Source organism: Rutidosis leptorrhynchoides, chromosome 1 (genome assembly GCF_046630445.1).
Source record: "Rutidosis leptorrhynchoides isolate AG116_Rl617_1_P2 chromosome 1, CSIRO_AGI_Rlap_v1, whole genome shotgun sequence".
Classification (NCBI taxonomy): domain Eukaryota; kingdom Viridiplantae; phylum Streptophyta; class Magnoliopsida; order Asterales; family Asteraceae; genus Rutidosis; species Rutidosis leptorrhynchoides.
The window spans coordinates 396,340,167-396,352,805 of NC_092333.1; the positions used below are offsets into that span (position 1 = coordinate 396,340,167).

Consider the following 12,639-nt stretch of genomic DNA (forward strand, 5'->3'; position numbering starts at 1 on the left):
ATTCAACAAATTCAATCATGGAACATCTGAAACCTCTAAGTATGGAAGATCGAATGAGAGCTAAACACACTGGCCAAGGTCACGTAATTACTCAACCAGACATTAATGCGCCAGATTATGAAATTAAGGGACAAATCCTACACATGGTAACTAATCAATGCCAATTTAGTGGTGCGCTGAAGGAAGATCCAAACGAACATCTTCGTACCTTTAATAGGATCTGTACTTTATTTAAAATTCGAGAAGTTGAGGATGAACAGATATATCTCATGTTATTTCCCTGGACTTTAAAGGGAGAAGCCAAAGATTGGTTAGAATCGTTACCTGAAGGGGCGATTGATACATGGGACGTCTTAGTTGAAAATTTTCTTAAACAATTCTTTCCGGCATCTAAAGCCGTGAGACTTCAAGGAGAAATTGTTACGTTCACACAAAAGCCAAATGAAACTCTATATGAAGCATGGACAAGATTTGGAAAGTTATTAAGAGGATGTCCGCAACATGGTTTAGACACTTGTCAAATAGTACAAATATTCTACCAAGGATGCGACATCACTACAAGAAAAGATATCGATATAGCAGCTGGTGGTTCCATTATGAAGAAAACCGCAACTGATGCTTACAAAATTATTGATAACACTGCTTCCCACTTACATGAGTGGCACCAAGAAAAAGATATCGTTAGATCATCTAAAGCAGCTAGAGCCGATTCTAGCCATGACTTTGATTCCATTTCTACAAAGATAGATGCTGTCGAGAGACGAATGGAAAAGATAACTAAGGATATTCACTCAATAAGAATTAGTTGTGAGCAGTGTGGAGGACCACATTTGACAAAAGATTGTCTCAGTATTGAACTAACAATGGAACAAAGAGAGAATGTTTCATACATAAACCAAAGGCCTGGAAATAATTATCAGAATAATTATCAACCGCCAAGACCAATCTACAATCAAAACCAGAACTATAACCGAAATGTTCCATACAACAACCAACAAGGTCCAAGCAATCAACAAGTATCCAATAATACTTACAATCAGCAAAGTCCTATTTTTCAAAACAAACCACCACAAACAGATGATAAAATCCAAATTTAGAAGACATGATGTCGAAGCTAGTTGAATCTCAAACTCAATTTTTTACATCTCAGAAACAAACCAATGAACAAAATGCTCAAGCATTTAGAAATTAACAAGCTTCTATTCAAAATTTGGAACAAGAAGTAAGCAACCTAGCAAGGTTAATAGGTGAAAGAAAACCTGGAAGTTTACCTAGTGATACAAATGCTAACCCCCGGAATGAAACAACTAAAGCCATTACCACAAGAAGTGGTATTACACTTAAACCACCTGAAATACCTGTAATTTCTGATGAAGCTATTCCTACTCCACAAGAACCACAATCTGAACAAGATAAGGAAACAGAACCGGTAGTTGAAAAGGTTAATGAAGATAACACAATTAAGGCTAAACCTTATGTTAAACCATACCAACCACCACTTCCTTACCCGAGTAAAGTGAGAAAAGAGAGACTTGAAGCCGAGCAATCCAAATTCTTGGAATGTTTAAACAAATAAATGTAAATCTTCCTTTCAATGATGTAATTTCAGGAATGCCGAGATATGCTAAATTTCTGAAAGATTTAATCACAAATCGAAAGAAAATGGAAGAACTCTCAGCTGTTACTATGAATGCTAATTGCTCTGCAGTACTATTGAATAAGATACCAGAAAAATTATCAGATCCAGGAAGTTTCACAATTCCATGTTTTCTGGATAGTCTTAGTTCAATAGAAGCATTGGCAGACTTAGGTGCTAGTATAAATCTAATGCCGTATTCACTATACGCTAAACTAGACCTTGGAGAATTGAAACCAACACGAATAAGCATACAACTAGCCGATCGATCAGTAAAATATCCTAGAGGGATAATGGAGAACATGCTAGTTAAAGTTGGTACTTTAGTATTTCCAGTAGATTTTGTTATTCTGGACATGGAAGAAGATTCTCGAGTTCCTCTCATATTAGGAAGACCATTCTTAAACACGGCTAAAGCAATAATAGATGTGTTTGGTAAGAAACTGACCCTAAGTATAAAGGACGAAAGTGTTACCTTTTTAGTTGATAGAGCCATGCAACAACCGCAATCTGCAGACGATACATGCTATTATATTCAAACTATAGATTCACATGCAGAATTGTTAGAAGAATTTCCAGAATTACAAGGAACAAGAGAATGTTCTTTAGGAGAAGGAACTGAACCAATTGATGAAGCTGAAATGTTAACTACACTTATGGCTAATGGATATGAACCAACAACAGAAGAAATTCAAATGCTACAAGAAGAAGACAGATATTAATATAAATTATCGATAGAAGAACCACCGACATTAGAATTAAAGCCACTTCCAAACCATTTGGAATATGCTTATTTACATGGTGAATCTGAATTACCTGTAATAATATCGTCTTCTCTTACCGAAAATGAAAAATTACAACTCATTTCTGTGCTAAAAGCTCATAAACTAGCTATTGCATAGAAGATTCATGATATTAAAGGAATAATTCCTTCGTATTGCACACATAAAATCCTTATGGAAGAAGGTCATAAAACTTATGTGCAACGCTAACGAAGACTAAATCCTAATATGCAAGATGTTGTTAAGAAAGAAATTATTAAACTGCTAGATGCAGGTTTAATTTATCCAATTTCTGATAGACCATGGGTAAGCCCAGTTCAATGCGTACCTAAGAAGGGTGGCATGACTGTCATCACAAATGAGAAAAATGAGCTTATTCCTACTAGGACTGTAACAGGATGGCATGTTTGTATTGATTATAGAAATTTAAATGACGCCATCAGAAAAGATCACTTTCCCTTACCTTTCATTGATCATATGTTGGAAATATTAGCCGGAAATAGTTACTATTATTTTCTTGATGGTTTTTTCGGATATTTTCAAATTCCAATAATACCCGAAGATCAAGAGAAAACCACATTCACGTGCCCTTATGGTACTTTTGCTTACAAACGCATGCCATTTGGACTTTGCAACGCCCCTGCAACCTTTCAAAGGTGCATGATGGCGATTTTTCACGACATGATAGAAGAATGCATGGAAGTTTTCATGGATGATTTTTCAGTTTCCGGTGATACATTTGAATCATGTCTAGTCAATCTTGAACGAATACTTATTAGATGCGAACAATCAAATCTAGTTCTTAATTGGGAGAAATGCCATTTCATGGTTAAAGAAGGCATCGTTCTTGGTCATAAAATTTCAAAGGAAGGAATTGAAGTGGATAGAGCTAAAGTAGATGTAATTACTAAACTTCCACATCCCACCAATGTTAGAGGAGTTAGGAGTTTTCTAGGGCATGCCGATTTTTACCGATGTTTCATAAAAGATTTTTCTAAAATTGCCACTCCTATGAATAAACTCCTAGAAAAGGATGCTCCATTCATCTTTTCAGATGAATGCATCAAATCTTTTAATATTCTTAAAGAAAAAATCACTAATGCGCCGATCATGATAACTCCAAATTGGAATCTACCGTTTGAACTTATGTGCGATGCAAGTGATTTTGCAATGGGAGCCATTTTAGGACAAATGATTGAAAAATGATTTCAACCTATATATTATGCTAGTAAGACGTTACAAGGAGCACAAACAAATTACACAACTACTGAAAAAGAACTCCTTGCTATTGTCTTTGCTTTTGAAAATTTTTGTTCATATCTCGTTCTAGCTAAAACGGTGGACTATACCGACCATTCTGCTCTTAGATACCTATTTTCGAAACAAGATGCCAAATCACGATTAATCCGTCGGATCTTACTCTTACCAGAGTTCGATATTGAAATCCGAGACAAAAAGGGAGCAGAAAATCTCGCCGCTGATCATCTTTCTGGTCTTGAAAATCCTGAATTAGAAGTTCTAAATGAATCGGCCATACAAGACAACTTTCCTGATGAATATCTATTGAAGATAGATTATAATAAAATTCCATGGTTTGCAGACTATGCAAACTATTTAGTATGTGGATTCCTTGAAAAAGGATTATCGTACCAAAAACGAAAAAATTCTTTGGTGATATAAAACACTATTTCTGGGAAGATCCACATTTATTCAAAAGTTGTCCCGATGGAATAATACGCCGATGTGTATTCGGAGATGAAGCTAGTCAAATCTTAAACCATTGTCACACAGGACCAACAGGAGGGCATTATGGGCCTCAACTCACAGCAAGAAAAGTTTACGATGCTGGATTCTATTGGCTTACAATTTTCAAAGACGCACACCTTCTTTGTAAATCATGTGATGCTTGTCAAAGGGCCAGAAAAATAAGTCAACGTGATGAAATGCCACAAAATGTCATTCAAGTATGTGAAATATTTGACGTTTGGGGTATTGACTTTATGGGTCCATTTCCAAAATCTCATAATAATCTCTACATTCTCGTTGCCATTGATTATGTATCTAAATGGGCAGAAGCACAAGCTCTCCCGACTAACGATGCACGAGTTGTAGTCAACTTTTTAAAACGTCTTTTTGCTAGGTTTGGAACACCGAAAGCTTTAATAAGTGATCGGGGTACTCATTTTTGTAATAATCAACTTGAGAAAGTTCTCAAAAGATATGGAGTAACTCATAAAATCTCAACTGCTTATCATCCACAAACAAGTGGACAAGTTGAAAATACCAACCGAGCTTTGAAACGTATTCTAGAGAAAACCGTAGGATCAAATCTGTAGGAATGGTCCATGAAATTGGAGGATGCACTCTGGGCTTTTAGAACAGCCTACAAAACTCCAATTGGAACCACACCTTTCAAACTCATTTACGGAAAAGCATGTCATCTTCCAGTAGAAATTGAACACAAAGCATTTTGGGCTTTAAAGACATGTAATCTTGATTTACATGAAGCCGGACGTCTACGATTAAGTCAACTAAACGAATTAGAAGAATTAAGACATGAAGCATACGAAAATTCGTTAATCTATAAACAAAGAACGAAGAAATGGCATGATAAAAGAATTCGAAGTTCAAAAGAATTTAAGAAAGGAGATAAAGTTCTTCTTTTCAATTCACGATTCAAGCTATTTCCTGGAAAATTGAAATCAAGATGGTCTGGACCATTCATAGTCAAAAGAGTTTTCCGATATGGAACAATAGAGTTAATAAATTCAAATGGAATTGAATTTAAAGTTAATGATCACAGAGTTAAACATTACATAGATGGTCCGATGGAAGTTGACAACGAAGTTAATCACAATTTTGATACCACAACAAACTAAGTGTGGGGAGGTTCAAATCTTTTTAGGGTAATATGTATTTCTGTTACAGTTAGATATTCTGTTTTCGTGTAGTTCTCGAGAATGGTATCCGAATGGTCTTTCCCTAGCAGACCCTAAAGAACTAGTCTTCTCCCCCCATTCTGAATTTTTATTTTTTTAGGTTTTACAAGATGAAGAATTCCTGTGAACTGAACCATGGTCTAATGCTACACGCTTTGATCACTAAACGTAATAATGACACACTCCCGAGTGACCTGGTATAAGTAATAAGAGTCAAATTGGACGGAGTAAGAAAAGAACTCAGGAACGAACATAATAAGTTACTTTTTGGTAAAGGAAAATCAAAATCCGCAGCGAAAAGATGAGCACGACACCTTGAAAGATGTCACAAATGCGGAAAATGGTCACACGAAGGAAAATGCTCGACGAATCAGACATATTCCAATACCGAGTTCGTTACTTTATGCAGAGAAGGACCGTTCATATGTTTCGAAGAAAAATCGTTGAATGCTCGAGGTTATGCCTATGTAGCTATGGAAAACCAATTAGTCCGACTATCTTATGAGTGGGCTAAAGCAGGTCACTGAGAATTCTATCTTACAGGTAAGTATGTACAGTTTTTATTTTTATTTTATGCTTTTAACCTTTTGATAATAAACGCTGAATCGTTCGCTATAAAGTATTAAATTGGTATTCAATAAAATTAGATTTTGCGACCGAAATTATTGATATCATACAAAAATTTATTACATCACTGCGAAATTTACCGTTTATTCTTATGGTATAAATATCTTTAATCAATCAACCCAAAATATTTCAGAAACTCGTCAGGAGTAAAACTAGGTAATATAACCGAAATTACTTTACCGAAAAAAGGGGCGTATATTTTTGATAATATTTGATTGATTAAAGTGGGATAAAAGACCAAAAAGATTTTTAATTTTATTTTTACTTTTTTTATTAATATATAAATATTAAATTATTATTGTAAACTTTTTAAAATCAATATATTTAAGTTTGTAAATATTTGAAAAATTAATATGTTTAAAATAAGTTTGTATGTTTAAAAACAAAATTTTTAATATAAAGTTTGTATTAATAATATGAATTTTTAATTTTATTCAATTTAAATTTAAGTTTGGTGTGAATTTAAAAACAAAAATTTACTTTATTTCGCTAAGTTAAAAATATGATTTTTAAAAATTCGTCGTGAGTTGAAAACTAGATCGTTGAACCGAAATTGCTCTACCCAAGGGAGAGACGAGAACTTTTATTATCATTATTTTTAATCTTATTGAATTAAAGTATACCAAAAATATTAAAAAACCCAAAAATCTTTACTTTTAAAACCGCGCTTTGAATTGACAAATTTTAAAATTTTGTCGAGGGACGGACTAGGACATCGTTCCGAAATGCCCTCATCCTAAAAAGAAACAAATTTTTAAAATTTTATTAATTTATGTTTTAAAAGTTATAAGGTTTTTATATAAAAAAAAGGGAAAAAGCACTGTACCCGGACCCCATGCGATCGCATGGGGTTTGCACTGCAACCTCATGCGATTGCATGAGGCTGGAAATCAGGCCAGATACAAGAGCTCCAGCGAGCTGTTCTCTGTCACACCACTCCACACACACACATACGCGAAAACACCCCAAAACCTCTCAAATTTCATCATTTTTTCACCAAAATTCACCAAATTTCTTGCTACAATCCGCTCTAAACATGAAATTGTTCAGAAGTTTATCAAGAAAGGTAACAATTACATCCCTAAACCTCTTTAAATTTGATTTTTAGTGTTCTTGAGCTATATTTTTCCTAATTTAATTTTGTTAATTTCTAGTGTAATTAGAGTTAAATTGTTAGTATTTTATGCATGTATAACCTAGATTGATGCTATTTAACATGATTTGAAGCCAAAAACTTCAAAATTTTTAGGAATCTAGGGTTTGTGTTCTTGAGCGATTTGGGGCTTTTTGATATAAACAGGTTATGGCCGAATTTTTTCATGAATTACTGCTAAATTAAGTAGTGTAACATGTTTAGGTAGCTAAATGATTTAAACTTTGATCCTAAACATGATTTTTGAGAATTAAAGTGGACTTTTTAGGTCCAAAATTCATGAACTTGATTAAATTGATGTAAATGCCATTCGAGACTTGTTTAATTATTAGTAATGGATGTTTTAACATGTTATTTGAGTTAAATGCTTATGAACTTTGTAAACATTTTCATATATGCTTATTTAAAAAAAGTGTAGAATTGTAAAAATTGTGAAAATGTGTATAAGTTTAATTTTGATTTAACATGTTATTGTAATTGTTTCAATTTGTTATTTTGCTAACACTAATGCATATTTGGATGCACAAATTTTGTGTTTAATGTGTTTTGCAGAGATTTACAGATACTGATGGTGCAACATCATCATCCAGGCAACCTGCTCCAGAACCTGAAATGCAATATGAACCTGAACAATAACCACAACAAGAACCACAACAACAGCCTGATCAACACGTACCTTATTATGATCCGCTACAATTTGTTGATGCCTTCATAGTATTTCTGATACATCCACCAGTAGAATACCCAACGATTCCTGAACACATGTTGCATCCTAATCTGAGATTCGATAGAAGCTGGAGGGATTACCCGGCATATCAAAGTAACAAATTCAAACTGATACCGAAAAATGTAGAAGTGCCAAGGGTAATTGATTGAGAGCCTTTAGAAAGGGTCCAACTAGCTAACTCAGTTAGGGAGCATCTGATCCAAAGGTATGGCAGTTCTTTTTTTACCGATTGGGAACGTCTATTCACCATTCGTATACCTGTATATAAGGAATGGTGTGTTGAGCTGATGAGTACTATAGCATTAAATGTAGATGTAGATAGATTAGATGATAGAAGTTTTCTTAGATTTATACTTGGCCGTAGGATGTACAGGATGTCCATGCTGGACATGGCCAGGGCTTTACAGATATATACTCCTGGTGAATTACTACTACCCGATTGTATGAATTTGATTTATCGTGGTGAAAGGATATATAGGAATTTTGACGCGAACGCCGTCTGGAGGCGTATGTCAAACTATAACGTTTTTACGCTGGGAGAAAAACACTCCTACTTACATATTAACAAAGCCGAACTTCGTATAATTCATAGATTTCTGGCTAACTCGATTACACAGAGAGGTCACAATAAGGAAAAATGACCTTACATGATTTATTTTACCTAAAGTGTATTCGAGACCCAAGAAGCTTTGTTAATATCCCTTACTATGTTAGTTTTTATTTGTCTAAGATGGTGGAAGGAATACAGGAAGGAGGAATAATAGGAGGAGGTATTTTTGTTACTTTCATTAGAGAGTATTTGGGTGTAGATAGGGACTAAGGAGGTCTACTTTTGGAATGTAAGGAACAGGTTGAGCCTTTAGGATTGAAGGTCTATCAGGGTGATAAGGTATTAAAGAGCAGACGAAACCAGGCAGTACCCTATGAAGGTAGTCATCCTCAGGTAGAGAGAGTTTCAGATGAGGAAACGGAGGAAGCGGATGACATTAGGGATGTCATTAGAGAGGCTATGACTGACGTCTACCAGCGTGTAGACGAGGTAGATATGACAAACGGGGAGAGATTTCGTCGGATGGAGCAGTGGCAAGCCCGAAATAATTACGAGCATTCCAAGCAACGACAACATGATAGATGGGACTATCATCAGCATCAGATTATGAGCTGGCTGTCTCCTCAGGATCACTACGTTTCGACCCGACCCGCTTACTATCCTCCACACCAGCCCGAGATGAGACCACCATATACTCTCTACGACCCTAACCAAGCCTACCAGTACACCTATCACCAAGCATGGAACCCGGACAACGACATGAACTGGAACCCCTATCCAGATTGATATAGTTCCAGTTGGTGATTTCTATGATTTTTATTTTTTTATTATTTTTATTTATTTATGTTTAAACATATGATATTGTGATACATTAATGTATTGTTTAATATTTTTATTATTTGGTACTATTATTTCATATTTGATTTGAAAGTGGGATTTTAAGTCCCATTTCAAATTACCATGCATGTTTATATTTGTATGTATGTATATTGTCAATTGTACACAACAGGGTAAAACAGCGCATTTTCAAAGACTGGCATTAAGTTCAGCAAAAGCTACTAATTTTTATGACAAAATGAAAAACAAATGTGATGTAACAACAAGACGGAATGAACAAATAATATGCACCATTTATCATTCAACAAATAAACACCAATATGTTTGGAAACTTTGGTAAAATTTAATCATTTTTCTACCCTAATCACCCTCAATAATTTAAATTGTTACTAATTTCTTGCAAATGAGGGCATTGCAAGATCTTAAGTGTGGGAAGGGGTTAAATTCTTTCGGATTTTTAATTTTAAATTTAAACACTTGGTTACCATTAAAAATACTAGTAAAGCAGTAGTTGTATTAGAATCTAGTGCTCTCTGATAATAAAGAACAGCCCTAGTCTTATATACTGACTACCCAATTCTAGTAAAATTTTCAAAATTTTCAATTAAATGAACTCAAAATCATGTTTATACATATTTATGAACGATAAAACTAGGTGTTAACACCAAAATTATTGTTACCTCGGAAAGGACATAAATTGAGAAACAACCCAAAATGTTCGAATTCATTTAAAATGGAATAGAGGACAATAAAAAGGCAAAGAAAGGAAAATAAAAGCCAAGTGTGGGAAAAATTTATCAAGTTATTTAAAAACATATATCACATATTTTTGTACAAATAATTGAAGATACTTTTGTTTTGGACAAAATTAACCGTTTTACCCGGTAAATTGTAAGATATTTGAAAGAAGGATGGATCTACATGATGAATCAATTCCATCATTAAAAGGAAGTAAAGTCTTCCGAAAAAGAAACGCGCTTCTTGATTTAGGTCAGGAAGTTGTCGTCCAGACCAGCTGTAGGTTGACGAAAAATCTAGAAAAGTCATCTCTAAAATTAGTAGGAAATCCACGGACCTCAGCATCAAACAGGGTCGCCAAGTGGTCAGACTTATCCTAACAATGAGAGGATCTGTCTTGTAAAATGGGGAGGACACCGTGTAAATTAGCTTGATAAGACTAATGAATTAGACCCCTAGAAAAGGATAATCTCCTTAAAGATTAAAAATCAGCTTTTAAGCCTGATATTACTCAATCCTAGAGATTGACCTTAAAGATTGAGAATTACAAACTCATGGAATTCGATGATATCTAAACTCGAGCTTGAACGAGAAAATATTTTGATCAAAATATAAACCGATTTGTTTTCTAAAAAACCCATTTTTTTAATGCGTTCATTACCATTGAACGTAAAATCCTAGGAATTCACCTGGAATTTATTAGGTCACCTGAACCAAATCGGGTGTCAACCGTAAGAACGGTGGTTGCATAGCATGGTTAAAGACAAGACCTTGTGCCAGATCGAAAAATTATAGGGTGAGCTTTACTATTGCTCCTACAAAGGATAGTAATTGCATCTGACACGTTATAGACCATAATTAAAAGCATGACAGGGGACATTGCCTTAACAGTTGCTTGTTCAACGCTTTCCTTTACAACCGGACGGTAGTTTATCGAAAGGTAATATACGGAGCAAGTATACTGGACGTGTTGCTTTCCTAATACAAGGTTAGTAAGTGGGTGACATAAAACCGCAAGTTTTGAGCTAAAATTTTAAAATCTGAAACCCACAAAACCCACAAAAATAATTTGCAAACACCAGTGAAGGGTTATTCCGGAAAACTTATCTAGGGTAAAAGCTAGATTGAATTTTCAAAAGATCAAATGTTTTCATAAAGATCCAATTTCCTTAAGGATCTAAATTTTCATAGTCATGTGGGACTGTAAACCACATCGTTACTACCATTGTTCATACCGCCGTATAGAAATCACTGATGTACAAAGTGTGAAGAATAAAGAAGTGATTCTAGTATTTTTATTTCAAGACTATATTGCTTGAGGACAAGCAACGCTCAAGTGTGGGAATATTTGATAATGCTAAAAATGAACATATATTTCATAGCATTATCCCTCAAGAAAGACAAGCTTTTAGTTGCAATTATTCTATTTACAAGTGATATTTGTTTAAATAATAAAAGGTGAAAAAAAGACAGATTCGACGAATTGAAGACGCAAACGACCAAAAAGCTCAAAAGTACAAAATACAATCAAAGTGGTTCCAATTATTGATGAGAAACGTCTCAAAATTACAAGAGTACAAGACGCGAAACGCAAAGTACAAGATATTAAATTAGACGCAAGGACGTTCGAAAATCCAGAACTGGGACCAAAGTCAACTCTCAAACCTCGACGCAACGGACCTAAAATTACAAGTCAACTATGCACATGAATATAATATAATATATAATTAATTCTTAAAATTAATATATATATTATATTATATAATATAAACGTCGGCAAACAAGAAAATAAATGAGTGTGAGCTGATACCTACCTCCATGCGATCGCATGGAAATCAGGCATCAAAGCCATGCGATCGCATGGCCCTGAAATATTGGCCACATCTATAAATTTCGCAGTTTTTGGTCGAATAAATATCATCTTTTTCTCTTCCATCATTCAACGTGTATATATATATATATATATATATATATATATATATATATATATATATATATATATATATATATATATATATTATATTTTAATTTTAATTTTAATTTTAAATTCTAATAATAAGGGTATGTTAGCGAATGTTGTAAGGGTGTAAGTCGAAATTCTGTCCGTGTAACGCTACGCTATTTTTAATCATTGTAAGTTATGTTCAACCTTTTTAATTTAATGTCTCGTAGCTAAGTTATTATTATGCTTATTTAAGACGAAGTAATCATGATGTTGGGCTAAAATATTAAGACGGGGTAATTGGGATTTATACCATAATTGGGGTTTGGACAAAAGAACGACACTTGTGGAAATTAGACTATGGGCTATCAATGGGCTTTATATTTGTTTAATTAAATGATAGTTTGTTAATTTAATATAAAGATTTACAATTGGACGTACCTATAAATAACCATATACACTCGATCGGACACGATGGGCGGGATATTTATATGTACGAATAATCGTTCATTTAACCGGACACGGGAATGGATTAATAGTTAATAGACTTATTAAAACAAGGGTGAAATTATATACAAAGACACTTGGCGTAATGGTTAACAAAGTATTAAAACCTTGGGTTACATGCAGTTGATATCCTGGTGTAATTATTAAACAAAGTATTAAAACCTTATTACAGTTTAAGTCCCCAATTAGTTGGAATATTTG

General features: G+C 34.0%; 1 non-coding gene across 1 annotated transcript; it reads right to left on the reverse strand.

Annotated features, from left to right (window-relative positions):
- Positions 1-401: 401 nt before the first annotated feature.
- On the reverse strand, positions 402-508 carry LOC139887222 (small nucleolar RNA R71). Its single transcript, XR_011773061.1, has one exon. It is a non-coding gene; the product is annotated as a small nucleolar RNA R71 (small nucleolar RNA).
- Positions 509-12,639: the final 12,131 nt, after the last annotated feature.